Source organism: Tamandua tetradactyla, chromosome 22 (genome assembly GCF_023851605.1).
Source record: "Tamandua tetradactyla isolate mTamTet1 chromosome 22, mTamTet1.pri, whole genome shotgun sequence".
Lineage (NCBI taxonomy): Eukaryota > Metazoa > Chordata > Mammalia > Pilosa > Myrmecophagidae > Tamandua > Tamandua tetradactyla.
In genome coordinates this window covers 20,478,196-20,503,188 of record NC_135348.1, presented here as the reverse complement: position 1 = coordinate 20,503,188, position 24,993 = coordinate 20,478,196, and the positions used below count along the sequence as shown (strand labels likewise).

The following is a 24,993-nucleotide window of genomic DNA, read 5'->3' as shown; positions in this document are numbered from 1 at the left end:
CCTTAATTCAAGAAAAGCTGATGGGTCTGGAACACTTCTGTCAGCTGGAAGTCATGTGGCTGACTTCTGCTGGTCCCTTGCTCCTGGGCTCCATTGCTTTCAGCCTGTGTTCCTATGGGGGTCCCTCACTTTGCTTCTCTGGGGCTGGCTTTCATCTCTTGACTTCCCTTGCCTCTCTTGAAGGCACATGGCAATGTCTGCTGGACTCCAAACAAGCATCTCCAAATATCTGTGTCCTGCTTTCTGTGTCGGCTCTGTCATTTCTGTCATTCCTCCAAAATGTTTCCTCTTTTAAAGGATTCCAGTAAACTAATAAAGACTAATCCTGAATGGGCGGATGTGAATCTTCATATAATCAAAAGGTCACATCTACAATTAGAATTGCCACATCTCTGTGGAGATAATTTACTCAAAAGATTCCAACCTACATTATTAAACCAGGATGAAAAGAAACCACTGCCTCCACATGAACCTGACTAGGTTTATATTAGAAAAGGAAAAAAAAGGCATCAAATTAACAATCTAGGCTTTCACATATAGAAATTAGGAAAAGTAGACAAAAATAAGCCCAAAGCAAGCAAAAGGAAGGGAATAATATACAGGAGCAGAAACTGAAATAAAAATTAGAAAAGCAATACCCAAAATAGATGAAACCAAAAGCTGCTTCTTTGAAAGATCAATAAACATTATGTATCTCCAATCAGACTAAAAAAGCAAAATGAGAGAAGACAAAATTACCAATATCAAGAATGAAACAAGGATATCACTACAGATCCTAAAGACATTAAAAGGACAATAAAAGAATACTGTGAATAACTCTACACATAAGTCCAACAATGTAAACAGATCAATTCCTTGAAGATCCCAAACTATTAAAACTCATTCAAGAAGAAATAGTCTAAATAGTCTACAAAATAAATTGAATTCATCATTTAAAACCTTCCTGTAAGAAAACGAGAGGGTCAACTAGTTTTACCAGTGAATTCTACCAAACAGTGAAAGAAGAAATAACACAAATTCTACACAATCTCTTCCAGAAAATATGCAAGAGGAAACTTTGCAACTCATTTTTTTGAGGTCAGAAATATCCTGGTATCAAAACTAGACAAAACTAATAGGAGAAAAGTAACAAGCCAATAACCCTCATGAACAGAAACAGAAAAAAAAACCTCAACAAAATATTATCAAATATTTTTTGTATTTAAAACACAAAAACAAGTGGAATTGATACCAGGAATGCAAGGTTGGTTTGATAACCCAAAATCAAGCAGCATAATGCCTTATACTAACAAACTAAAGAACAAAAGCACATTATTTTACCAATTGATGCAAGAAAATGATTTCACAATATTCAACATCCATTCATGATCAAAACTCCTAACAAACTGAAAATAGAAGTGAACTTCCTTAACTTGATAAAAACCATATCTGACATCATAATATATATATTATCATGTAGTGCTATATTATTAGTAGTATATTATATTACCATGTAATGCTAAAGAGTGTTTGAAATGAGTGTGTTACATCAACATGTTTCAACATAAATAAAGCTCAAAAATAAATTAATAATTAAAGCGAGTTATCAAAGGCTATATACAAGTAAGACATCATTTGTGTAAATTTTTAAAATACACAAAATAATAGTACACATTGTTTTTATGTAAATACTTATGTAATAAACTTATCAAATCATGGATTGTAAAAGTCCATATGAATTTCATAAAGTTTACATTTCATTAGTGAGGTAAGGAAAGGAATGTGGGGACTTCAAAGCGTATTTTTTTTTGTGAATTTTTTTTCTTTAAAAAAATGTATCTATTTCATTTCCTATGGCTACTGTAACAAATGAGCACAAATTAGATGGCTCAAAAGAACAGAAATGTATTCCTTGCCAGTACTGGAGGCCAAAAGTTCAACATCAGTTTCACTGGACCTAACCCAAGGTGTTTGAAAGGGCTCCACTCTTCCAGAAGTGTTCTTGCCTCTTCTGGCTTCTTCTGGTTGTCAGTATTCCTTGGTTTGTGGCTGCATCACTCCAATCTCTGCTTTTGTCATAACATCACCTTTTCCTACAAATAATCTCTCTCCCTTTGCCTCTCTTTTATCAGGACACTTGCCATTGGATAATCAGGATGATTTCCTCATCTGAAAATCCTCACTTTAATCACATCTACAAATTTTTTTTTTCTAAACAGGGTAACATTTACAGGTTCCAGGGATAAGGACATGGGCATATCTTTGGAGTCATCCTTCAAGCCACAGTCCCTGAATAGAGTATTTCAAGTTGTATCATTTTCTAAATCTGGATATTAAACACCAGGTGACATTTGAATAGCAACCTGAAGGACATGAGGGAGTAGTTTCTTAGGACTGCTATAACAAATGACCACAAACTTGGTGTCTTAAAGTAACAGAAGTTTATTTTCTCACAATTCTGGAGGTTAAAATTCCAAAATCATGGTGTTGTCAGGGTATACTTTCTCTATGGCTCTGGGGAAGAATCTTCTCTTGCTTCTGGTGGTGGCTAGGAACTCGGCTTTCCATTTTTTTTAGCTGCATAATTCCAAATCCTGCCTCCATACTCATGTGATCTTCTCCTTTGTTATCTCTGTCTCTGTGTCTCTTTTCTTCTAATAAGGATATCAGTCATATTGTATGAAAGGCCCACCCTATTCCAGTATGACTTCATCTTGATTTAACTAATTACATCTGTAGCAACCATACTTCCAAATAAGGCCACATTCTGAGGTAATGGGGGTTATGACTTCAATATATATATTTTGGGATATATAATTCTACCCATAGCAGGGAGCAAGCCATGTGGACAAGATCTGTAGAGCAGGCTGAGAGCTGGAAGCTCCAATAAGGGTCCTCAATGAACTCTCAGGAGAGGCTGGCTGGCTGAAGAAGGAAAGGTGATTGTCTCTTCTGAATCCTCCTTAAAAGCCTTCCAGTGATTAGATTAAGCATCACTCATTGCAGAAGACTCTTCCCTTCTGTGGATGCACCCAACGTGGTCATGATTTAAGTCCACAGAATGTCCATGGAATGCCCTCACAGCAACAGACAGGCCAGTGCTTGCCCAAACAGATAATCAGGCACCTCCACCTGGCCAAGTTGACACATGAACTTGACCATCACACTTGTTTTTATTATAACCTGGTAGTGAGGGTGTGGAGACATAGCAAACCCTTCTCACCTCTCTTGATAGTTACCACTATCTACCAAAAGAAACCAAGAGTTCTGCATGGCCGAATTAGCCTGGGCTAGTTCACATTAAGTAGATTTAAGAGAGATTGGAAAAAGAGAAATTGCAGACTGAGCACAAACAGTTCTTTCAAGAAATTTTGTAAAAGGGGAACAAAAAGATTGCTGCATTATTTTCAACTAGTAAAGAAAGTGAACTTCCTATCTATTTCCTTTCCTCCATATTCTTTGAAAGTACAACACCTCAAGACCCTGTAATACTCAAAAAAAAAACCATTAATATGTTTTAAGTTAATTCACATTCTTAATCTGTAATATTCTACATTCAAATGTGCACATATGCAATCTATTTATTATACCAAAGAGTTTGGCAAATTAGGAAATATATTTACATTAATAGAATTAGTTTTTAAATTCTTGGAGTTTTTGCCATTGGAATACAGCAGAGAGTTTTGGGCTTTCCATTCAGCATCTGTTACTCCATTCCGTTTCTGTGGACCACCAATCCTCTTCAGTTTCCACAAATGAACTCTCAACAGTATTTGTTCTTTAGAGTATTTTTGTCTCCATAACTTCGGGTCTCAGAAAAGTTGGATAGGAGAAAAGAATTTTTTGCTAATGAATCTTTCTCTTTTTCCAAAGGCTTAATCCTGATCTATTAGAAAGCTTAATTTTCTTCTGCAATAAATACACCCTAAAGTTATTTTTCTTGGCAAATTAGCCCAGGAACAAATGGATCCTAAGTTTTCATGGCCTGACTTCAAAATTTTTTCTTTTACAGTTCCCTCTCTGGAAGAATTCTCACATTGAAGACTGCATCACACAGACTGCTGGTTTAGAGATTCTAATTAAATAATGAGTCTCTTGAGCTGATACTAGTTTTTGTGAGGAATAAACCACAGAAAGCCATCTATGCCCTAAATATCTATTCTGGAGAAAAGATTCAGCCAGACCAACTAAATTAAAAATTAAGTACACTGACATCAGGCACATTATAAACCTTTCTAATCCACTACCCAGATGTTTCTATGAATACATCTCCAAATTGGTTCCTTTTGGGTAGCATAATTTGGAAGCATTGATGAAAATGAAAACAAACCTTCTCTTTTTCATCAGATCTAATGAATTTTTCTACTTTATTAAACAAAGAACTTATTATTCTGCATTTGTCTTTCACTCATGCATCAAGATTTCATTTTGATGATAAAACTAACAAATATTTGAATTCAAGGAGTCATCATCTTTAAGGAAATCAATAATCCTATTGATTTTTAAACCTAATCATTGCTTAAAGATAGTCTTTGGAGAGGTATCAGAGTACTTAGTACTAATTCACATTTATCTAACTTTGGTTTCTTAAAGAATCTTCACATTAATTCTCTCATCTAATTGCAACCAAAAAAGCTGGGAGATTAGGAAATGCGGGTATTAGTATTATCATTTTGCAGATGAGGAAACTTCAATTCTTCAAGGTTCCAAGCTAATAATTGTCAAAGGCAAAACCCAAATATAGGCTCCAAACTTCAACCCAATGCTCCTTCCACGACCTCACTTATGCCACTGTTGAGTCTCTAAACAGAACCCTGTGGATCTATCAGAATGGGATCAATTCTTTGTCAGTCGACTTTGTGATTGAATTCCAGACTGGATGTACTAACACAAAGACTATAGCATTTAAAAGTTTTTTCTTTCAGTGCTCAAATAAGTTCATGGTTCAAATATAATCAGGAGTAAAGCCTGATAAGAAATGTTTAGAAGAAATATTTCTAGGTAGCACTGCATTCATACCATAATGTTAAACAATTTCTAAAAAATCTCTAATATTAACTCATAACCATAAAAAGGAAAGAGCATATGTTTGGTAGATACATATTACTTTAGTAATAGCAATTGCTATTACTTTATTTAGTAATAAAGTAATAGCAATTGCTATACAGAGCTCATAAAGCTTTCAGTTCAGGGTAAGTGACTAAACGCATATGTTTATTTTTCATTCTTTCTAAAATTCCATTTAAAAATGTGAAAAAAAATATTTTTTAAATAATAAATCCCTAACTGCACTGGAAACAAAAGAAAAAGTATGATCAGTAAACCAGAAACTTTTAGGAAATAGAAAGCAGATGGAATCAGATGAATGGAAAATCCAAACCAGAGAAAAGTGCAACACACAATAGGTGTGGGAAAGGCAACCATGAAAGAGCCATTTATCTCGAAGGATTCCATCAGAGGGATACTACAAGTTATGAATCTACAGATAAAGGGGCAGAGTGGGTAATGAAAAGATCATCAGGATAAAAAATTAAAGAAATGCCTATAAAAGAGCTGAGCCAATTGTGTCCCTACCTCTCACTGTCTATAGAGATCTTCCAGCTGGTCTCTTTGCTTCCAGCATATCTATCTGGAGAGGACTCTTACCATGGGGGAGGAAATGGAAACTTAGCAAATCCACAATGCTAAGAAATCCACAATACATCTACAGACGGACACACACATGCACACACAGAGGAAAGGGAGCAGCGTCCGACCCAAGCCTTCCTCCCGCTGGCAATGCTGGGGTCTCAGCATGCCTACCTACTCCCGGCTAACTCTTAGACAGAAATTTCTAGGTTCTAATGAAATGCTGAGTTCATAAAAAACATAAATTTAGAGTTGCTTCCAGAAGAAGTTGTTAACCCAACTTAGATAATAACCACAGAAGAGACTAAGTATGGAGGGCGACCGGAATCTGTGCCCCTAAAATCTATACACCAGGTCCAACTGTTTTGTGGGTAAACTGTCTTAATAAAAAGATAATCTCTATTTTACTTAAGTTGTCCCTACACACACACACACACACACACACACAAACACACGCACACACACAAAGAAAAAACAGAGAGAGTATGCCACTTATTTTGTAGGGCTGGCACAATTACATGTATACATACTAGATACTACAAAATGGGTTCTGGGGCTAAATCTGTCTTGTAGATTATATTTAAAGAGCATGTTTTTTAAAAGGTGAATATAAATATTATGAGACCTACCATCTAATTTCCTGCTACCATAGCCTCTACTTTTCCCTTTGTGAACATCATCTCCTTATTTTTATTTAGCAATTTGGTTCCTGGAAGCATTTGAATTTAAAACCCCTATCATATAAATCAATTTTACTTGTGAATGAGGATTTTTAAGTTTTTACTAAAATATTCACAAATCAAATCTAACAATAGAGTTAAAGAAAAAGCATTATAACTAAATAGGGTTTATACTAGTATTAGTTTACCATTAGAAAATTAATTCATAGAATTCATTATATTAATAGATTAAACAACCATCTGATACGTTATCCATATAAACACACACACATGCTTGACACAGTTTTATATCCATTCCTGACTCTTTTGTAACCCTTAGTAAGCTAAGAATAGAAGGAAGCTTTTAAATTTTGTAAAAAGAGTGTATCAAAAGCATAAAGAAAAACACTTCCTTAAAGGTAAAGTATAAGAAAGAATTGAGAAAAAGAAAAAATCATTACTATTATTCAAAACTATCCTGGAGTTCCTAGATAATGCAATCAGACAAGTAAATGAAGAATAAATACTAGAAAGAAAAAACCGCAAGGCATTGAATATTTAGAGTTCAAGGTAATCAACTGAAAATTACTAGTACAAATAAGTGTTTCCTGAAAGATCCAGAAATAAGACATAGATACCAAGACAACTGCATTACTGTCCATCAACAATAACTAATTTAAATGCAATAATGCTCTTCCTTACAATAATGATAATAAAATTTTATACATGTATATATTTAAGAACAGCCTAAGAAAGATGAAAAAAGTTATTAACTATTTCTGAAAAACCTTTCTAAAAATCTGAATAAATATCAAAATACCTTACACATGTGTGTATAGGAAGATTCAACTGGTAGAGATAAGTTTTGCCAAATTGATATATATAAATTCAATGAAATTCTGATAAAAAGCCAATTACTTTCTATGGAACTTGAAAAGGTAACTAAACTTTACTTGTAATAATAAACATGACCAAAAGAGAGCTCAAAAATTGAAAAAAGAATGATGATGGGACGATTTGTCCTAGCAAATATTGAAACAAACTATCATGCAAATTGAAACAGAAAATCCATGTTAAAAATATAGATACACAGATACAAATTAATGATAGCAATACAGGTACACATACAAACACAGATACACTGTGTATAGATATACTGTATAGTAGCTATGGACACACACACATCTTTAGGATACATCCAGTATCAACAATGGTGGCAGAAATATATGGCACTTAACATGTCGTCCTGAGCCTTTTCGTATTCTCAATGCACCAGAATGAGCCAGAGCAACCACTAGCAGCTGAAAGTCAATGAAATTGAGCAATTTAAGAACCTTTAAGTGGTTTACTGGTAGAATGTTTACCTTTCATGCCGGAGACCCGGGTTCAATTCCCGGACCATGCATCCAACAAAAGAAAGAACCTTTTAAATATATCCATAAAGACCAAAGGAGCACATTTAGCTACTCTTAATTGAAACAGTTTGCTTTTTTGCTTCACATAAATTTTATCAAAGCCTGAAAAAATGCTTACACCGTGACCCTGTAAATCAGTTTCTGAACTTTCCACTATGGCATTTGGGGGCAGATAATACTTTGTTGTGGGAGATTGTTCTGTGCATTATGGGATGTGTAGTTAGATTCAGTTGTCAGCTTGGCCAGGTGAAGGCACCTCGTTCTGTTGCTATGGACATGAACAAATGGTACGTGAATCTCGTCTGTTGCTAATCACATCTGTAGTCGGCTAAGAGGCATGCCTGCTGCAATGGATGATGTTTGGTTTAATTGGCTGGTGCCTAAATGAGAGAGCACAACACAGTCCAGCCCAAGCAGCTCAGCATACCTCATCTCAGCACTCGCAGCTCAGCCCAGGCATGCAGAAAGGAATCACCCTGGGGAAAGTTGTTGGAACCCAGAGGCTTGGAGACAAAGCCAGCAGAGATCGCTCTGTGCCTTCCCATGTAAGAAAGAACCTCAGATGAAAGTTAGCTGCCTTTCCTCTGCAGAACTAACAAAATAAATCCCCTTTTATTGAAAGCCAATCCATCTCTGGTGTGTTGCATTCCAGCAGCTAGCAAACTAGAACATGGGATATTTAGCAGGATTCCTGGCCTGTACACACTAGGTGCCAGTAGTGCCCCCCTTCCCACCCTCACACTCAGTTGTGACAACCAAGAATGTACCAGACACTGTCAAATGTCCCTTGAGGGGCAAAATTGCCTCCAGTTGAGAATCGCTGCTGAGAGCACCTGAAATTAGTCTCTGCTTCTTTTGGGCCTGCACCAGAGCAAGCTGAATGTAGCTTCAGAAGAACACACAATAGTGTATGGATGTGGCTTCATTTCAATACTGTCAACAAGTCTCTTAGACGGGTCCTCTAGGATTGCCTGGTGTGCCAGTTTGAATTCATGGATCCTGGAAAACTCATGTCCTTTAATCCTCATTCAATATTGCCGGGTGGGAGCTTTTTGATTAATTCCATGGAGATGTAACTCACCCAATTGTAGGTATTAACTTTGATTAGAGGGAGATGTGACTCCACCCATTCCAGGTGGGTCTTGATTACTGGACTCCTTTGAAAGAGGAGACATTTTTGGAAAATGCCGAGAGCCATGGGAGAGCCAGGAGAAGGCCACGAGAGAGCCACGAGAACCACGACAGCCCACTCAGCCAGAGACCTTTGGAGAAGAAAAAGGCTCTTGGAGGAGCTTCATGAAACCAGAAGCCTGGAGAGAAAACTAGCAGATGTTGCCATGTTCACCATGTGTCTTTCCAGTTGAGGGAAAAAAACTGAACTTCATCAGCCTTTCTCGAGTGAGGGTAACCTCTTGTTGGTGCCTTAATTTAGACATTTTTATAGACTTGCTTTAATTTGGACCTTTCCATGGCCTTTGAACTGTAAATTAGCAACTTAATAAATTCCCCGTCTTAAGAGTGGTTCTGTTTCTGGTATATCGCATTCCGGCAGCTAGTAAACTAGAACACCTGGTATTTCCATATTATACCCTAGTCAAATCATTTTCTCACTCTCCAGGAGTCCAGGATTTGGACAAAGGTACTTCATACCCCCTCTTCTCTCAAATCTCCATCAATTCACCTCAACTCTCACTTTCCACTAATGACTTTACTTCCTATTTCCCTGAGAAAATAAAAGCAATCTGAAAACAGCTTTCTTCATCCTTCCACCCTGAAATCTACCAATCTTCACACAAGCTGTCCCTGTGTTCGGCCTTCCCTCCTGTTACGACAAATGGTCCCTCCCCGTTCCTGGTGCAAGTCAGCTCATCCACTTGTGCTGGGAAGCCCTTCCCCAGGAGCTGCTCAAAGATGTGCTCCTGCACTTAGAATACCTTCTTCAACTTCCCTCTTGCCTCTTACCTCGGAATCATTACTATCAGAATACAATGCTGTGATACCACCCATCTTCTGCTCCCTTTAGAGCAAAATTTCTCCAAAGGACACTCACTATCTGCACTTGTTGAACATCCATTCTCCCTTTGATCTGCCTTTTTTTTTTACCTTACTGCTTTATTGAATCCACTACTGTCCAAGCCCACAGATCTCCATCTTGCCTAATCAAAAGGTCAGTTTAGAGTCCCCACCAATTTCTTGGATGCATTTGACATAATGGATCACTTCTTTCTTGAAACATATTCTTCCCAGGTTTTCTGGGATTCTACATCCCTCACTTTTCCTCTCATCTTAGCAACTGCTCCTTTGATATGGCCTTTCCCGCCTGCTCCTCTTCCTGACCTCCAAAAAGTAATGTGTTCTTAGGCTCAATCCTCAGCTTCCTCTCTTCTTTTTCACTACTACACTCTCCCCGGATGACTCATCCAGTTTCATGGCCTTGCAGTACCACAGATGACACGCCCCATCCAATTTACATCTCTGATCTGGACAATTCCTCTGGACAACTGTTTGGACTAAGATGTCCCACTGCCAATCGATATCTCCACTTAGATCTTTAGTAGGATTTTCAAACTTAGCAAACATAAAACAAAACCCTTGATTTAACCTGTGCTTCCCCCAATGTACCTCATCTCAGTGAAGGTAACAACATTTCCCCAGTTGCTCAGTCCCAAGATGCAGTCATCTTTAACTCTTCACAACCAACATTCAATCCCATGGCAGTTTCTGTTAACTCTACCTTCAATTCTTCCAGTATCTCACCTCATCTCATAATCTCTGCTGCTATAGTCCTAGTCAAAGTCATCATTTTTCAACTAAAATTCCTGCAAAAGCCTTCTACACCTGAATAGTCTAATTCTCCCAGAGAGGTCAGAGTGACATTTGTTAAATCAAATCATCTTCCATCTTCAAAACTCTCCAATGTCTTCCCATAAACTCACCTACAATAAAGCCAAATTCTCTACCATGATGACGCTGTCATAAGAATGTGCCACACAGGTCTCCAATTATAGGAAGCATAATTGACGAAGGGTCCCTGCTGCTACACCCTGAAATTCATAACTGCATTTTCAGCCAGGCCATACTTTCCACTGGGTACTCTCAGCAAGAGACTGAGCATGGCAGGGATTCTACATCAGACCAGTTCCTGAGAAACAAAAGACTCCTCTGAAGGCCTGCTTAGACTCAAGGACTCTTGATTGATCTTGCCGAATCTTCCTTACACTGCACAGCAGCCTGAAACACTTCCACCCAATCTTTCTTCCTTCTCTTCTGAGCCTGGGACAGAGTTCTATCACAGATTCACAGTCTGATGGCTATTCCAGCCTTTAGTGAAACCTACCCATTTTCTCACACACAGGTATTCATGTAATAAAATTCATGTATGTTTAATCCAGTCTAAACATCTGATAAGCACACATGCTGGCAAAACTTGGTTTAATCTGGTCCCTGACTGCCTGTACATCTCATCTTCCCTCTCATGAATGTTATTCCAGCTTTGCCGGACCTCATTCTGTCCCTTGAAGATGCCAAGTGGTATTGCCTCAGCTCTTTGCACTTGCTGATTCCTCTCTTGAAATGCTACTGCCCCAGATTTTTTAATTATTCACTGTCTTTTACCATAAGGTCTCTGCTCCAATGATACAACTACAGAGAGGCCTTCCTGGACTACTCTTTTTGAAATGGTCCCCATCCTATCAGAAATTTTGCCAACTCTGATTTACATTTCTTACAGGACTGTTACTAACTAAAATTATATCTGTTCACTTGTCAATTGTCTGTCTTCTTCCACTAGAATATAAACTCCATACAGACAAAGAAATTATCTGTTCATGACTGTAACCTCATTGCTTGGTACACAGTAGAAATTCAGTAAAACAAAATTAATCTTGTGAAATTAATGACTTTAATGCTATATACATGCAATGATAAATACACACGTTAGTTTTCTAGCCTTAAATAATTCATATTTGCCACTGCCCAAACTCAATGTGCACATACTAAAATTAAGATCTGTCTCATTTCAGCTGTAGCCATTGCTAAGTTCTCAACTTATAGGCAAGTAATGATATTTATAGACACTAATGAAGTGTGAGGATTTTTGATACTGATGTTTGCCAGCACAGTATCAGGAGGTCCCGGTGACTCTGAAGGATGGTAAGCCTTCCTCTATCTGGTATCAGGCAATTGCACTTGTAACTGGATAAATTGAGGCTGTTGTAGAAGGTAAAGAAGATACTCTTTGAGTTGGTCGTCTGCTTTTAAGAACATTGCCAGAGATTTTTTTTTAAGTATGAAAGCATTTTTGTCAAGTTTCTTTATTGACCACCTACTGTAATGTTTTTAGAATAGCTGTAAGGTCATACCTTTAATAAGGTGTTTAATCCCAAACGTCCCTTTGGGGAAAAGAGGATCACCTTATAACGATTTATCTTATGATGCAGTTTCCAGAAAAACTATGGTAAGAAAATGAAAAGTCCTATACCTTCCCTCCCTTTCTCACAGTTCTACTGCAAAGCTTAAAAAAAATTTTTTTTGGTGTAAATGCATTTTTAAAAAGTTAAGTGAATTAAATGTGAACTCATACCTCAAATTCCAATTCCTACCCTGAAAACATTACTTCCTAAGGCAGGCAATGTGATTGCTTTACATCTCAATCTTTTAGCTTTTAAAAGATGTGGGCCCAGGGACTAATATTAACTATATTGTTTTTCATTCCATAATATCTAAACAAAGAAAATGAGAAAGTGAATATAATTTTTAAAGTATTTAGGTAACCTAGAGGAGAGAAAGGATGAATACATTCTAATCTCTAGAGTGATAATATAAGTGGATTCAGCTGGCTAAGTCTGAAAAGATCCACCAGTGAGGTGAATCACAGACTGTGACTGAATGATGAGAACGAGTTTCAGGAAAAGGTATTGGGAAGGTAATCCAGTCGGAGTGGAATATGTGATGGCTGGATGACAGGAAAGGGTGAAACAAGAGCACGTGCATGAAAGCCATCAAATATATTTGCCTTTTAAAATCAGAAAGCATGACAGTTTGAAAATAAGGCCTTATCTATACCAAATAATCAATATGCATAGACTAGTAGAATTTCGATTTGTGAAGCTGAGGGAGAGATAAGACAATCAAGAGTTTTAATGTAATGTTAAATTAAATTCCACTCCTAAGTTAAAGGTGGAAGAAAGGGAATATTCTTGCAGAATTCTGGGATGCAAGCCCACTGCAGACACAAGCTAGCTATGCAGTGGTTCTATGTGTAATAAAGAAAGAAAGATGGGATGTGGCGAAGTCACTCATGTGAACTCTTAAGTTAGTTCCTACCAGAACTAAAAAAGAAAACATATCCAAGACATAAAGTGTCTAATGGTTCAAAGTAAAAGAGTTTAAAATGTTCTGAAAATTATTCCTCAAACTTAGTATCCTCAAGGTATGATTTTCTTAAAAAGTCTTATGTAGACAGGAATTACAAAATAATAGCATGAGTAAACATCATCTGTAGTGACTAATGTCAACATAGCGTCTCTAAAATGATGAGTCATATACATAACCACATCCTTGAGACGCACCTATATCAAAATTTCCTAATATCGTTTAATCACAGAACACCATATAAAGTATAAAATGTTGATGACACACTAACTAAGAAGATATTAAGCACACTTATTTGAAAGAAGAGGGCAAAAAAGAATAGGATAAGAAATATCAAAATTGAATTCATATGTTTGAGAAGCAATAAACATTGAATAAAATCACAAATAGGAAAAATGTTCTTATGTTTTAGAGATACAAACTGAAATGTCATAGTGTCTAAAATTCATTTTTTAACTTTCAAATTTGAAATAATTTATTATTGTTAATTTGAAATAACTTCAAAGTTACAGGAAAATTGCAAAAATAATACAGAGAACTCCGATATACCCTCTACATAGATACCCAAATTCACCAGCTTTTAGCATTTTAGTACATTTGTTGTGTCATTCTATCTATCTTCTAAATATTTGAAAGTAGATTGCATACTTCCATGTATGCTCCTAAGAACAAAGATATTCATTTATGCAACCACATTAAGTACAGTTATCAAGTCTAAGAAATTTAAAATAGATATAAAACATATAGCCTATATTCCAATTTTTTCTAATTTACTTTGAAACATTTCCACAGAAATATATTTATTTATGTATCACATAAAACAACTTTCAACATTTTTTTAATCATTTAAATTACATAAGGCAACAAGTCAGAGCAGAATGCAGTGGTGTGTGCTAAATGCATTTGTCATGCTGCCATTTCAAACCACAGAGCTCAATTGTTAAATGTCCTTCTTGAATATATTCAAATTGGAAAGTTGTAAACAAAGGTCCTTGTGATGCTGCCTAATCTATCCACCTTCCTTTAGGCAGAGTCACTTCCACATCTCTCATTGAGGAATGAAAGGAGAGCCCAGGAAGAATAATTGCTATCCATGGAAGATAACTGGGTTGTTAGAAATGGCACTGAAATCCTGGTCTAAAATTCCTTACAGCACAAAACCCAAAAACCAATTTTTGACATCTATTTCAGAGCAGCAGTCATAAAGCCTTGGCTGACAAATAAATGGTGAAAGAGATTTAAGAGAAGACTTTGCTTCGGAACACACTTTGTATTAAACATTACTTAAATGCTTATCAATAAATATACACTAAAAGATAGAAGTCTCAGTTATTTTTTTCATTAACTCCTAATTCAAATAAGATCATGGAAAAAAGTCTCCAAATTTTAAAAACATAGATTAGAAATTAGAAAAAGGCATTGCTTCGAATTTTACCTCACATGCTAGCTTTCTTGACTCTTGTTTGCCTCTCTATAAAAATATAAGCAGAACTGTTTCCCAATAAAAGTCCTTTCCCAAAAGCCACCAGAAAGTCTCAAAAAATTAGTATAACTCAATTGTAGACAGCATTGATTTTCCTTCTACATATTATAAAAGTGAATTTGGCAAAAAGATGTAAACGCACTATTAACCAGTGTTTCTGCATGTCTTTTTCCACTGTTTCTAATTACTCAGTCATTTTGAATGTGTGTAAGCCAAAAGAAAGTTTGCCTAAAGGCTAGGTCTGACATCCTTGGAACAATATCCCCCTTATTGCCCATCTCAGTGACCTGTTCTCACTCCTCATTCTCTTTGACCTCTTTTGACCACCCTTTCATTTCTAAAACTCTCTCCTTTCTTGTCAGTCACTGCCCATTCCTAGTTCTTTTCTCTGATGTTTCTGTCTCTTAAGCTTCTAGTTACTGCTGATCTTCACTGAATGTTTTGTACTACACTGTGTCCTGGTATCTTTGCCCTTTTCTTTTTCATATTTTGTCTCCTAGGGGAAAGTATCCAGCTCATGGCTTGGTTTACTAATGACTACCCTTAAATTTCAAGCCTGAAGCCTCACCTGGACCCCTGTCTAGAGACACTGACCCTCAGGCATCTTCACTTGGGTGTTAAATCGTTTCAAAACTGAGCTCCTCTTCTCACATACACCTCTCTTGCTCTCCAACCTGTCTTCCCTTTCTAACTACTCTAAGGGTTCTAGTGTTAATATTCCTTTTCTGGCTACTTCGTTTACATGATGTCTGTGGTTACTTTCGTGCTATAACAGCAGAGTTGAGTAGTTGTAACAGAGACCATACGGCCCTCAAAACTGGAAATATATTCTAAATAGCCCTTTACACAAAATGTTTGTCAACCCCAATCTAGCAGGTAGATCTCTCTTAACACTTAGTGGGCTGTTTTTAAGGTGTCTGTTTGCATATGTTTCCCCACTAGAATCTAAGGTTGTTTGTGATAGGCTCATGTTCTAGTCATTTGTTATCTCTATATCTAATGCAGCTTTGGTACATGGTATTTACTCAACAAATTTTGGTGAACAGTTTTCAACCCCTCTAGGAAATTTTAGAAGCATTCTGACTCTACTTTATCCCCTAAATTCAATCTTTCCCCACTCCCTGATTTTTTGGCTGTGTTAGAGTGTTCGCAAAAGTGGTTGCAATAATTTCTTCTCTCTTCCTATGACTTTGGTTTATCCCCTCTAATACTGACTCTGGACCTGCCCATGTTACTGGCTTTGGACAATGAAATAACAGCAAATTTGATGCAAGCAGAGAGTTAACTACTTCAGCACTGGGGCTTGCCTTCTGTTGCTGCGCTTGGAACCCTGATAGCATCCAGGCTAGCCAGCTAGATGACAAAGGGTGCATGAACCAGTTACTACCTCACTTCAGCCAACAGCCAGATAAATGAGTGAGGTTATCAAATGCTAGCTGAGTATGAATATATGTGGACACTCTACTTCATGAGTTAGCCCAGCCAAGACAGCAAAAGAACCACCTGACTGAGCTTAGTTCAAATTTGCTAACCTACAAAATCATGAATAATGAATTGTTCTTGTTTTAAGTCAGTATTTTTGCAGGTGGTTTATTACACAGCATGAGCGAGCTGATACGGTGCCCATTTCATTTAAAGTTTCTCCGTGATTTAGACTTCAACTTTACCCCCAACCCACTTAAGTGGTGTCTATCACCATCCTATACTCTACTCCCATGCTTCATCCTAGGATAATACCCCAACTTGTCTTCTTATCTCTAATTTCTATTCAGATATGTAAAACACTTCTCCCAAATTAATATCACTAGAACTTCTTTCACCAAATCCTGATCAGTAATAAATGACACCTTACTTCCTAAACATAAAGTCAAACCTCTCTGATCCAAGAACCATTTAAAGTTCTATGAGGAATGAATCACAAAATCATTAATTAAGAACAAAAAAGCCTATCGATAACAATCTTACAACTTTCTCTTACATTTGGGGAAATAGAGTTTCAAGAAGTTGAAGTAACTTATCCAAGATCACAGAGCTACTTAATAGCAGTAGAGAATAAGAATTCAGATTCCTTAATTTCAGTCTAGTTCTCTTTCTACTGTATCATGAATAAATATTTAGAATACATCTTTCTACTAAATGGACTCATACATTAGAGGACCAGATAGTCTCTTGCCCTAGAAGTTACAGCCACAGTACAACATTCACTTGGAACAGGATCTATTAACCATGAAGGCTTCCTCTCCTTTATCTCTGTAATCAAGTCCTACCCTCAAAGTCACTTCCAAATCCTGGAAGTCACCTCTCATTTAGAATTTGCTGTCTTCCAAGGAGAAACAATAATTTCTTCTCTGAATATAGCAACTTCCACCTCTATCAATCTTAGAGAAACCTGCACAATATCACAATAAAGAAGGTTCAAAACTGTTAATTGCAGCCCTTTTTGTCAAAGTAAAACAATAAAAAAAAAGAACTTAAGCATCCGATAGAGTGTTGATTAAATTAATTACGGTATAACCACACTACAGAATGTTGTTTTCTAAAAATCTGTATATATGACAAGAAAAATTGTTAGGGCATGGTTATGGAAAATAGCAAGTCATTAAACAGTAGTAAAGTATGATCCCATTTATAAAAGATAAACAAACACAAAAAAATGTATCTGTATATCTGTGTGTGTGTGTTTGCAAGTTAGGAGAAGAATTGGAAAGATAACCACTAAATGATCAGCTCTAGGGCAAGGAATAAATGAAAGGATGACTAAAGTGACACTTTCATGTTTTACTTCATCTGTATTTTTTGAAGTGATAATATATTATTCTATTACTTGTATATATTTTTAGAAAGATTAAATTCCCCACCACCATTATTCCAGAGAAAGCACAAAGCAAAATATCAAAATGGCTTTTGCTTCTTCTCAGTGATGATAATCCATCTGCAAGGTAGCCTACTGATATTTGGTGCTAAATTTTAGGGTTGCTCAATTTTAGGGATCAGGAAGCTACTGCACACTAGCCAAATCCAGCCTGTTTTTGTAAATAAAGTTCTATTTGAATAAGCTGCACTCAATTGTTGATATATTGTTTATTGCTGCTTTCAAGTTGCAAGGGCAAAGTTGAATAGTTGGGATAAAACCATATGGCCCTTTACAGAAAAAGTTTGTTAACCCCTGCTCTAGAACAAATAAATTTAATAGATGGTTCTATGGGGCTCAGACTCACATGCTTTACCCTACTAATCATTTAACTGCCACAACCATTATCAATAACAACAAAATATAAGTCAAAGAGCTGGAATTTTTCTTCCCTAAAGACCTTTACCCTCATACATTTTTTTTAATGTCAACATGATTTTGAAAAGGTACAGTGTTTCAGTTAGATTCCATTTTCCCAAATCCAGACAAAACCACTTATCTCTTTTATTAATTCCAATGAAGCAATAATTTTATAATAATCTTTCTGCCTGCCACAAACACTGCATTATTTTTTATTTAATTGGAAGAAGAACACAGACTGAAGATTTTAAAACTGTTCGCTATACAAAAATTTACTATTATGACAACAGTAACAAGTAAGATTTTGAAGCCTTGAATTACTATATTTTCTTTAAAAATGAAGGAAAATAAAATGTCTACTTTTTGGTTAACATAGAATAAACAGCAGAATTAAAAGATGAAGTTCCCTGGGAGCATGATAAAAGAAGAGAATGAAGCAGCAACGGTTGGCAAGAGAAGAAAGAGCTAATGATACATACAGTGTAGGAGAAGTCAAGCTCCTAAGTAGGACACTGTAGGAAATCTACTGTAAATAGACACACTACAGAATAATACTTTCCATGATGTTTTGTTAGTAGAATGCTCTGTAATAAAATATTAGAGTATTTCTCAGAAATTAGGAAAACTAATCACTAGGCAGCCATGACCATCTTTGGGGGTGTATAAGCCACTTACACTCAGTCCCCTCCTCATAAAATGAAGGTGTAGATGATGGCTAAGGTTCATTACAGCTCAAAAATATTGTTTCCACCTGCCTATTACTCCCTAAGTTTATGACCTTGGGCAAGCCACATAACCTTGTGACTTGCTTCCATTTTCTTTTCTGCAAAATGAGAGTCAAAATAGCACTTACTTAGCAGAGCTGTTACAATCATTACACAAGATCACACTTGCAAGGCAACCAGCACCATGCTTGCATGGGGTAAATGTGCAAACATCTTTATTTTTAGTTATCATAAAGGATCATTCCACTGTCACTATGGTGCTGTCCTTAGAAGAAACTCTGTCCTTAGAAGAAATATGCCAGTAGGGAATACTCACACTAATTCAGAATGTTTCATACATACTGATCCTAACCCTACCATTCAGTGGTGCTGGAGAGGGTTGCTGAGGAGCTTAAGGTCAGAGACAAAGCAGCTTTAAGTAGATACTCACATTTATCTATTAAAAAATAATTCCTAAGAAGGATAAAATGTCTCATAAAAATATAAAGTGGACAAATGTCAATAGTTCCAATTAACTCATTAATTAATGAAGGAACAAGTAAGATGTTATAATGACTTTAAAGGAAATTTCAAGAAACCAACATACATCTAGACAACCAAGAATGCTGAAATGAATGTACAAATAGATTCAAAGCTGGCCAGCATCCACAGGGCAAGAATGGCTTGCATCTCCACCAGACAAAACTCATTTTCATTTCTATGGTCAAGAATCATTTGCATTGCTGTCAGTTTTCTACAATTTAGAGAGTACTGAAATCGCTCAAAGATACTGAAAGGCACAGATAACACCAAAGAATGCACTAGACAGGACACCTAGTGATCTCTTTTGCCAACTTCAAAGTTTTTCATGAGTTTCCCTGCCAGATCTAAACAACCAACTACAAACTACTTGTCCTTCCCTTAATTGCTCTGAAGTTCCTCCACAGGAGGGCTGAAGTTCACCTCTCCTCATTCAAGCGTCCTCAATTCTTCAATTCAAGCTTAACATTTTGGGGGATTTTTCTCCCTTTATTACAACTGAGACCTGCAGTTCCCAAGCCCATTCCAACCTGAGTGGACGTTCAAGCGTCACAGTCACACTGATGCCATCATGGCACTCACAGCATGGTTCTTGGCATAGCATGTGTCTACCCCTCCTTACAAAACCTGGAACCTGAAGCCCCTCCTATGTCATCTCAAGGGTCCCTGCTACAGCGTCGCAGGGTTCTGCTCTGCATGTTCTCCCCGACACCAACTTGGGGCATCAGTCCCTGTCCAGCTTTTAGCCTGGACTTCCCTGGATGCCACCGATCTCCCTTGTCCTAATTGCTACTACCACCACACTTTTCTACAGTCTTTCAATTTTGTCATGTGAAGTTCCTTATTTTGAGCTAACAGACAGCTCACTGACAAACAGGGAAGGAATGAATGAAAATGAAATGAATTATCATTTATTGAGTTCCTAGTATGCTTCAAGCCTTCAGGTACTTCCAACTTTTTTTTTTTAAACTCAAATTATTTTTGTCCATGCTTTCATAGTTTAAATCAAATCTCTTATATTATATAACTATATTTAAATAATAAATATAAATACAGCTATAGGTATAAATTATATCTCTTATTTTAACATCCCTAAAATATTTTTCTATGTTTCTGTATATCTAAAATTATAGTTTCACATTTAATAAAATTAATAATAGTTTCTTAATATCATCTAATGCCTAGTCTAAATTCACATTTTCCCAGTTGTCCCTAAAATGTCCTTTACATCTATCTGGTTTGGCCAAACCAAGATCCAACCCATGATTATACATTACAACTAGAAAAAGTTCATGACCTTCTGAAGAGACAGAGTTAGTTATCCTGTAAAATGTTGTACCCTCTAAATTTATCTATTTGCTTCCTCTATTATATTTGTTTAGCTTATTCATCTATCCCCATTTTTTCCTGGAAACTGGAAGTTACAACTAAAGACTCTATTGTATTAAAGTTAAAAATTTGGGGCTGGATGGTATATACATATATATCATGGCATTAGAGGACACCTAATATCTGAGTGCCCCTTCTTAGTGATATGAAGGTTGACCAATTTGTCAGCTCTCTCATGGGGCCACCAGCGGTTTATAAAACACTGCTACATTATGCATTAAATATATTTTGAAGGGAAAACCTGGGGTCTTAACCAAACAGCATTGCTTCAGTGAGAAAACATTTCTAAGTCCTTAGAAAATCACATGCAAGCTAACATTTGGAATACTTCATTTTGAAAACAAACTGCCTATGGTCAGTTTTCATTTAAAATGAACTTTCAACTCACTGGGTTTGTTTCTTCTCCAGGCATGTGATGGTCCCTGCCAATGGAAAGCCACAGCCTCTGCACTGGCTGTGTGCAGGGAGCAGTGGTAGGTACAGGTCTCTAAAGTACATTCCGCCTCTCCTCTCATAGCCGTCTTCCCAGTCTTTCTTTATCTTTATGGTTAGCCTCTGAACTCTACACATTTATTTCTTCCAGGGAGCACAAATATGAACACAACTTTGCTGGCAGTTATTGTGAGACTCATATTCTCTATTGCATTTCAAGACTGAGGATCTTGGGAGTTAGCAATTGTGAAAATGGATTTGAAAATTCGAGTTAGGAAACTTAAATTCAAAAAACATTGGCTCCCAAGGATACATGAAAAGTCAGTTTTTAAGTGCTATCTTGAGTGCTCCTCAATCTCAGCAATTCTTTTCCAGGAAATCGATAATGATAATATAACAGTGAGAAAAGTCAATGTAATTGGCATTATAGTACCGTCCCACTTAAATGTGCTATTTGAAGTCTGATCAAGTCTGATCAAGAAAGTCCAGCTGAAATCCAGAAGACCTGCAGATATATATTCAATCCACCTTCCAGGAAACAAACATAAGCTTTGGAGGACAATATCAAAAACTTAGTTAAATATATTAATTACATATGCACCAAGAGTACAAAGTAAGGCATCCAGAGATGGGGCAAGTATACAAAATCTTGGCCTGGGGAGAAGGGTTAACTTAACTGAAAAACTGGTTTGAATCTGCAATGTGATAAGCTATCTCAGGAGATAGGAACTAATGGATGTGCTCTAACAAAGGCTGGACAGACTGACATGTTCAGCTATGCAGGTTGGGCATTGCGCAAGTGTTTCCAGTTATAGAGGGAGAAGCAGCTGAAATCTAGCACGTTTCACATGGCAAGCTGTGAGTCCTGGGGTAGAATTGCCTCTTCCAAAAGAAGCCAATAACTGCCCCTTCCCCAAAAGTAATGTTGGCTAACCACATCATGTGTCCAAACGGGTAATATTTTTTTAATGCAAACTAAAGCACTTATGCAAGCTATTGGTGACCCTGGCTGACTATCTTTCCTTTATAAGGAAGCTACAGATAGACGAGATTAATGCACAGGGTAATACCTACTCTAACAGGACCAGCTGACGACCTACTAAGGCCCCTTTCAATGGTGGTATTCTGTGGCTCTCTTCGATGGTTTCATAAAATGGAGCCCAAATTCTTTGACACTCCTACCATTGGCAGGTAGCATCTATGTCCCCTCACCTTGAATCAGCCTTTTGTGGCTACTTGACTAATAGAATTTGACAGAAGCGACACTGTGCCACTTTCCTCTCCAAACCCTTAAGAATGTGGCAGCTTCCACTTCCTGTTTCTTGGAACATTCATTCTTGGCTCCTAGCCACAATTCATGCTGTGAGGAAGCCCAAACCATCTGGTGGACACACCTACCTCACATAGAGAAATACTGGCACTCAGCATCAAGAAGGAGAAACATCTTGGAAATGGATGCTCCAATATCAATCGTGTGGTACAAAGTTGAACTGTCCCAGCCAAGACCCAGTCAAGTTGCAGATTGCTGAGCAAAAGAAATGATTGTTGTTTTAAGCCACCATGTTTTAGAGCTATTTGCTTAACAGCAATAGGTAATCAGAATAGTTTGTGATGTAATGTGCCAGAGCTCCAAACTCCTATTTCCACAATACTCCTGAGACCAGCAGTGCACTTGAGGACACCGAGGTGGGGTTTTCCTCTGAGGAACCCACAATTTTTTCTCAGGTGTCACAGGCGCAGGCCTTTGTCTCTCATCTCCTCTCCTACCCAATTTAGGGTAAATCCTGGGTGTGATAAACATACTGAGACCCACTTCCTGTGGGATCTGCAGCCTCCCTGTTTTTCTTTCTTGAGGAATCACAGGATTCACTAAGCCACACACACTGAACCGTCCCAGACTGCTGGGCCAGAGTACGTAGCTTTGGGGCGTTGGCTTTGAGGGGCAAGACTGAATGAAGCAAAATGTACTGGATCCAGTAAGCTGCCTGCCACTATGGGCCTCTAACTTCCTACAAGCTGAAAGGGAGCGCGGACCCCCACCCCACCCCGCCCCCCGGCAACAGACGGGAACACAGAGGAGAAAGCATCGTTGGACGAGGGCTCTTTCTCCAGTTGCTCCTCCACAGTTGGAATCTACTGGCATTTTCTACCAGAGGATGCATTTCTCTGCACAGAGTTTCTGCGTCTGAGTCCTGTCTGCTAAACCTCCCCGTCCCTCTATCCGCCCACTCCCCTTCATTTCAGGAAGGAAAGAGTTAAAAGACTCCTGCCCTTCAGGGCCTGGGAGGGGGCCGCCGAAGTTTCGTGACAGTTTTCCTGGAGGGCTGGAAGGGGTAGGAGGCTGTGGCCGGCCGGCAGTGCAGCAGAAGGTCCGGGAGCTTGGGGAGGCCAGGCGGGAGGCGTGCTCCTTTGCAGTTTTCTTTTTCCTGCGGGCCCCCGCGCGCGCGCGCGCACGCAATCATCCCTTTGGTCCGGCGATTGTGCAGAGGAGGTGGAGAGGCTCCATCCCACCCCGTCACCGGAGGCTGGCGGCTCGGCGAGACCTCCCCCAGAGAAGCCTTTCAGAGGAAGTTGTGCACCCGGGACACCCGCCACCCTCCTCGCCACCCACTCTCCCCGACTTCGGCTTCCTCTGGCCCCGGCGCTGCGCGCGGACCGGGCAGCAGTCTGCGCCCCCCCAGCTCCACGGTGGGTGAAACGCTCTCCTTCTGGGATGGGGTGGGGGAGGTGAGGGGAAAACGCCTCCTGGGCTCCCCGATCAAGGCGAGAGGGGACACGGGAGCGTTCTTGCTCCGCAACTGGGGTGAATCTCCACAGCCAGGGCTGGCACCACCTGCCCAGGGCTGCGTGGCGGGGCGGACGCCCTCCGGGAGAGGAAACGTTTGGGGGTTGGAGAACTGATCAGAAGCACCTCAGCCTCTCCAGGCGGGAGTTCGATCTTAAGCAAAAGTCAGACCAGCGGCTCCTCTTGGGTCTCCCTCTCTCCCCAGGCATGCAAGAACTTCGTGGAACATCAGCTTCTGATGTTGTCGTTTGCTCCAAAGACCACTTGTCAAGTGGCTCCACAGCTCTTCCTTCCTCGCTTGCTTCTCCACACCCCCGGGTATGCCAAGGGTAGCCAAGGGCACTCGGGTGTGAGGGACTGCCCTGTACTAGAAAACCCCCAGTGCAGCTAGCTTTGGAAACCTGCCTGTGGGGTGTTTTGTTCTGTTCTCTCCTTTAAAGGGCACTTGTTGCCTTTCACGTGCAGAAAACAGGGGCTATTTCTAAATAATCAGCCTCTCTTTGCACCATCCTAACTGCTGTTGTCCTGATTGAATTTGGGGTGGGGGTGGGGTGGAGAGAAATTAGCATATTAAAGCAGCGAATGGTCAGTAAGAAGAGCGCTAATACTTATTCCCACAGAAAACTTGTTAAAAAAAAAAAGTCCTAGGTTTGTTCCTCTTTTTCTCCTCTTGCAATTGTGGACTTCTTTTCCCTTCCCACTCCCTCTGTTTTAAATGTTCGCTAATTGAAAAATGCCCTAGTAATCACTTCATGTAAATTACCTGTTCTAAATTCGTGCCATTTTGGGAAAGTTGGAATTGCCAATTACTTTGCTCCTGAGATTTGAAATGTTAAGCGGTTAAAACATAAGCATAAAGATTCAGTCCTCTGTCTTAATAACTTTTGGGATCAGCAAGCTCTTAGATCCCAAATATGAGGAGCACCCAAGCTATAGACCATATCCTTCAGGTTTTGAGCCTTAGCTGCTTCACTAGAGGTCTGACTGATTATGACTTGATTCAAAGGATATCTTGACCCAGATCTGTGGAGGTGAACTACAGACCCATCCTTCATGGAATATGCATTGGAGAAGGTTTTTTGTTTTGTTTTGTATATAATATATAGTATATAGTATATATATAAAATAGTATGGTATCTACATGTCTTTGCCAAGTGTCTTTTACCCCTATGGCTTAATATGTGTAGAAAACTGACAGGGCTATCATTAGGAAGGACTTCTGAGGCGGTGTCATTGTTAGAGTTGGAAGGACGGTGGTTTTATTGGTAGCTGGCTCACACCATGATAAGAACCCACAGCCTTGACCTTCTTATTTCTTGCCATAATCAGCAAGTC

The 24,993-nt window shown here is 38.4% G+C and overlaps 1 protein-coding gene across 1 annotated transcript in view; it reads left to right on the top strand.

Moving 5' to 3' along the window:
* The first annotated feature begins 23,011 nt into the window (after nt 1–23,011).
* EDNRA (endothelin receptor type A) overlaps nt 23,012–24,993 on the top strand; it is a 66,897-nt gene continuing 64,915 nt past the window's right edge. The window contains exon 1 of the mRNA XM_077139873.1: nt 23,012–23,561. The gene's annotated coding sequence lies outside the window, so the exon portion shown is untranslated. The remainder of the gene's footprint in view (nt 23,562–24,993) is intronic.